The following is a 5,838-nucleotide window of genomic DNA, read 5'->3' as shown; positions in this document are numbered from 1 at the left end:
GCGCGCGGGTTCCCCGCTGGCCCCGCTGCCCCCCCAAAACCAGTGGTGGCGGCAGCGGCGGGGGTCACAGCCTGCATCCCTGGGCAGGTGGGCTGCAGGGGATGCCCACCCTCCCTAGCCGCTTGCATGTCTTACTGAGGCTGGCTGGACAGGGGCTGGGTATCGAGCCCCCATCCCCTTTTTGTCTTTAAGTTACGAATTCAAACCATGCCAGGGTAGGACAGAGGTCGGGGCATCAGGTCCAAGCAGGGCCCGGGGGTTGGTGAGGTGCTGCCCGAGGGCCAGCGGTCCAGGGAAGGATCTGGCAGGGCTTGGGCGGCCAAGCATGCCGGCCCCGGACATTTGCAGCAGGCAGCCCTGCCCGCACGGTGGACCCCCATTCCCGGCAGGAGGACGGGTGGCAGGGGGCTGTTGCACATTGCAGAGGAGCCTGGTGACATTGGGAACCCGCTGAACAAACACTGAAATAATGTGTAAGGTAAACAGGGGTGGAAATCGTTCTGGAAAATTCCTGTGTCTTTGCCAAGGCGGTGGGACTGTCTTCTGGGGAGACCCCCCCGGGGCAGGGGGGATGGAGCACGACACCGCCTTCCCACCTAACTTTGAACGAAGGCACCGGTTGCTCCTAATTAATCTTGTCTGGTGGGAGATGGTACTTCCCCTGCTCCCAGTGTCGCTGGCTGCCGTCAGCTAATTAGTTCCCGGTGCATGCACCCAGCGGACCCACTCTCAGGCTGGGACCGTGAGCCACCTCCACCTCCCTCCCCAACTCTCCGTCGGCAAGGGCAGGGTGGGGAGACCCTGGGGCTGTCAGCTCGAAAGCTGCCAAGTGGCTTCTGCCTCTCCTGACACCTGCGTCCAGGTGGGCATGGTCCCACAAGCACATCCCATGCCCAAGGGGTCCTCTCTCTGCATCCGGATACGGCTCCCGTCTCTCCTGCCTTTAGCTTGGGCTTGCTGGAGGCTGTGGGACGTGGGTGGGTTTTGGAGGATGCTCCCTACGCCCGGGGAAAGCGCGAGGTCAGCGAAGTGTCCTGCCCATGGGAAAAGGTGCTCGCCCATCGGTAGCTGCTGGGGATGCGTTAGCACTTAGTCCTCCTCCCCTCCTCCTTTGCCAGATGGAGCGACTTGCACGCCACGCGTCTCCGGCAAGTGGTGGGTGGATCATAGCAGCTATCAAGGTGGTCTTTTAAGCTGTCACGCTTCTGGTGAAGGTATATTGGGAACTGTGGGAGTGTTTTTCCTGCAGGGAGAAAGTCCTGCTGCTGAGGGAGCCCTGCAGGATGATGGCAGGTCCCTGGAGAGGAGCAGCCCTGGCTGCCCCAGGACGGGCACAGGGAAGCACCTGGCAAAGGGGGATTTCACGTGCGAGGTCAACAAGCCACCCAGCGTGGATGCGCAGAGGTGGGACCCTGCAGGCAGCTGGGATCGTATTGGGAAGCCGATGCGGAGGGGTGGTGGTTCGCTGCGATAGACGGAGAGGGCTGTGTGCAGCCGTCCGTGCTGGCTAAGCGAGGGGTGGGCGCGGGGGGCTTGGCCGCCAGAGAGCGGAGGGCTCATTCCTGCCAACAGGGGAGGAAAAGCAGATACATTTCAGTGCGTTTGAAAGGAAGGGGGTCAACTTTTTTTGATGTTGCAAATGTATTGTGATAAAAGGATCGTCCCCCACTCGGCGCTTTTTATTCTTTGCCTTTAGGATTAAGACAATTCCCATTGTTTATCTTCTCACATCAGAAACAAAGGCTGCCGGAGGCAATAAACAGAGTTAGAAGGATCCCAGGAGTTATCAGATATTCGAGGAATGAGCGTGCCTCGTACGTCTTCGTGAAGGCTCACGCGTGTGGGCTCCAGCATGCTCTGCTTTATCACAGAGCCACTCGGGCGCTGCCAGCCCGCGCCCAGCAAACTGGGGCTGGATCCAGCCTCACTGGGCGCATATTTCTGCGCATAGGTGTGTGCGCTGGGTGGCAGCGCGTGGTGCAGTTTGCTTTTCCAGAAACCTGCTGGATTAGTGATTAAGCTCAGCTGTGACTTTTTTTTTTTTTTTTCCCCCCCCTCCCCTAAAGCTTCTTTCGACCTGCCCGGACTCGCATTCCCCCAGCGCTTTGGAGAGACACCGCTTGCAACACTTGAGCTGGAGGTTTTCTGTAAGCCTGGCTTTGTGAGGAAGGGCTCGTTTTGGCCATGCAAATGGTGTCCTCTGAGCCACCCCATCCCCTATAAAAGGGAGTCGGTGCAGGTATCTCTCGGAGCGATCGCTCTGCTACCATGACCGTTGAGCTGGAAGGGACTTTGCCAAATCTTTTCGTTAAACAGACCAAGCTACTTTCTCTCTGGTTAGGAAGCAAACCTCAGGTGTGTTTTCTCAGTGTCAGAGTTTTGAGCGTCGCTGCTTGGCTTGCTGCCTATCCAGAAAACCTCTGTTCTCCGAATCTGAAGAGATGCTCTGTTCCTCCTTCTCGTGAAAGCCTCAGGCTTGCTTTTCCTCCTGCCTTTAGAGCCTCAGAGAGCTTTGAAGCTTTTCCTCCTGCCTCTTTAGGCACAGAATTGTAAAATTAAAGAAAGGAATCTGATTAGTGCCTTTTACACCTATCTGGCTGTGCCCGGGAAGGTCCCTGTGGCTTCTGCTCTTCTCTGGAGGAGACCAGGGACATGCTTTGTGCAGGGGGAATGGCCACGTTATCTTCCAAAGCAATTCGCGTTCCACAGACTCGACTCAGCTCTTGAACCTGTGCAGGCAGTAACATGGTTGACTTTGGAAGCACGTTCTCACAGTGGTCCAAAACTGTCCCAACACTGGGGGCATTTAGTAGAGGGTTTCAGCCAAATGCGCACCTCTATGAAGGTGGGAGGTAAGGGATGAGCCTTCACCAGTTGTTTATTTATTTATTTTATCTACTTTGGAGGGACAGCAGTCCACCTAAAGAGAACTAGAAAATGTGCAGAGTGGGGACGTAAGCATCCACTAACTGCACGTGGCAGTGGGGTTGCCATGATCTGTAGCTGCTTGGGTGGTTTGAATGACAAGAGTCAATTCCCGTGCCTGGAAAGCATCAGATACAGCAGGGCAGGGTCCTCTACCGGTGAGACCCCCTGTTATCGAGCTATCTGGGAATCATTACAGCTTCTCTCCAATTTCTTGCAGCTAAAACTGGCTTTGGAAGAGGCTTTCCATATGGATGCTGAATAGTCTGAGATGCGGTTATGCCGCTGCAGAGCAGGGTGTGCCACCAGCAGCTCTGCCTACCCTCTATTTATAGGGGTTTAAAACTTCTGTCTGGGCTTGAGACTTGGCTTAAAGGGCCAGGAGCACAGATGGGCTTTTAGACCCTTTAACACAACTGAATCTGAGCACTCTAGGAAGGCTTGAAGACCTTACAAGCGTCCAAACAAGCCTAGCTAAGCAGCTGCTCTCTCATAGTAACCACATCTGGCATCTGGAGAGGTTGGGATGAAAGGAGTTTGGGGTTCTCTGGCCCCCTTTCATCTGAACATGACAAGGTGCTTTGCAAACGCGGGGCCCAGTTCTCCATGCTCACCCCTGCCAGCTTTGTAGCAGGGATGTTGCAAGAGCAGCCTGAGCGCTCATTTTGTGCCGGTTTGGGTCATTGTGCAATGTAGAGGATTTGGGAAGAAGCATGCCTGGGTCCTACGCTTGCATCCCTCTGCTTTTAAACCAGACTTGATTCTTTTAAGGTGAGTCTCCCCAGCTTTGGTAGCGGTGAGAGGTCACTTCACTTCAAGACTGGCTTGGTTGAATTTGGTACGAGATTCTTTGCATTGCTGTTGTGACCCTCCCATTTTCCACCTGGTGAGGAACCGGTCCAGCATTTTCCTGGCGGATGCCATGCCGCTGCGGTGCTGATTCGGCAGCTGCAGCCAGCTCCAGGGCAGAGCAGCTCCTGCCGAGCCCCGCTCCCCTCACTGCCTGCTTGGTTTATTGGTGCGAGGACAGCGTCAGGAGGGTTCCCAAGGTCACGTCTCCTCTGGCAACTGATGGTGCGTGGCACCGCTGGGGTTTGATGAAGAATTTCCTTGCTTTGAGGGCTGCTGTGGGTGGAACAAGCAGCTCGCCGCTTCTGGGATGCCCAGGGCTCCTGTGCGTTGCTCATCCTGCCAGGTCTGTGAGGTTGGTGCGTGCAACCAGTGGCACCCATTCCCCAAGGGTGCTGGGGGAGGGGAGCATGAGACCAGCAGCCTCCATTGGAAGTATGTGTTACTCTTTATTTCTTTATTATTAATGTTTAAGCCTGCCACTTTTGACAAAACCAGCTAATTTTAGCTCAGCAATGAAAATAGACCGGCTTTAAGGGTTGCATCCTGCAGAGGCGAGAGACCTCTGCCAACCTTGGCGTTGGACTTCCAACCAGTTTGGCTTTCTCTGAGCTCTGGTCCTGTGTGGCAGGAAGACTTCAGGGCTGCGTTTGCCAGGGTGTAGGAGGGACCCATGCTCAGCAGTGATGGGCATTTCTGTCTTTTCCGAAGGAAGCCTCAAATAAAACTATGCCCTAATCTTCAGCAGCAGAGCCTTATTCTGGGGAGGATGGCCATGGGTGAGAGAAAACCACCCTGCACCCCAGGTTGTGCAGAACTGGGCCAGCTCCAAATACAAGCACAGCAAGAAGCAGAATAATTGAGTATCTTGGCCAGTGGAGAGCAACCTGGGGTCTGTTGCAAGTTGGGTGAGATCAAACTAATCCTGCAGAAGGCTTCTCTTGCTGCTTATTTGCAATATCTGATCGAAACTAAAAACTCACCAGACTTTCTCCAACCAGGTCCAACCTGAAGTGCTGCGTGAGGGGAATTCCCACAGTGTTCAGCCCGGTGGCCTGCACTTGCTTCCTCTTGCAACAAGGCATTGCTGTCATACTCGAGCCCAGGAGTAGTTTCTGTTGACTTGTAAAGGAAGATGCACGAAAGGACATTACCTACACAGCCAAAGCAGATTCCCAAAGTGGATGCTGCTCTCAGGGTCTTCCCAGCTTCCACCCTGGGCTTCCCCACCACAAAATGTTGCCCCTGGATGCTCAGAAAGCCAAGAAGCAGCACTGGCTTGGGACCAGCAGCTGGGCCATCACACTGTCCCCAGAGACTTGTGATGGGGGAGGCAGGGCCACCGCCAATGGTTGATGCATGGGTAGATGGGTGTTTGCCAGGCACACGTGGTGTTAGGTGCGGGGTCCAAGGTGCAGGGGGACAGCATTTGAGCTGTAGGCTCACCTTTGAGCTCAGGCGGTGGAGCTGCAGACGCAGGTCTGTAGGCAAGTAATGGTGAGCGTGGCAATGCCTCCTACTGGGAGACTGTTTTGGCAGCTGGTAATTGGAGGTGGAGATGAGGGTGTGAAAAGCCCAGTTTCAGCCAAGAGATGAAATGTGCGGTAACTGTGATAGGAAGGACTGAGCCAGGAAGCTGCTTTTCTTCCAGGGAGGAAATCAGACAGCCTCTCAGATGATGACTTTGTAAATCCCAGAATCCCAGACTTGCAGGGGTTGGAAGGGCCCTCCGGAGCTCACCCAGTCCAACACCCCTGCTCGAGCAGGCTCACCCAGAGCAGGCTGCACAGGACAGCATCCAGCTGAGGGTTGAATATCTCCAGAGAAGGAGATTCCACAGCCCCCCTGGGCAGCCTGGGCCAGGGCTCGGTCACCCTCGAAGTCAGGAAGTTCCTCCTCATGTTCAACTGGAACCTCTTCTGCTTCCGTTTGTGCCCATTGCCCCTTGTCCTGGTGCTGGGCAGCACTGAGAAGAGTCTGGCTCTGTCCTTGTGACACCCACCCTTCAGATATTTGTAAGTGTTGATGAGATCCCCTCTTCTCCAGGCTAAACAAGCCCAGCTC

Source organism: Egretta garzetta, unplaced genomic scaffold, assembly GCF_000687185.1.
Source record: "Egretta garzetta isolate BGI_Z169 unplaced genomic scaffold, ASM68718v1 scaffold108, whole genome shotgun sequence".
Taxonomy (NCBI): Eukaryota; Metazoa; Chordata; class Aves; order Pelecaniformes; family Ardeidae; genus Egretta; species Egretta garzetta.
Note: the sequence above shows the minus strand (reverse complement) of the source record.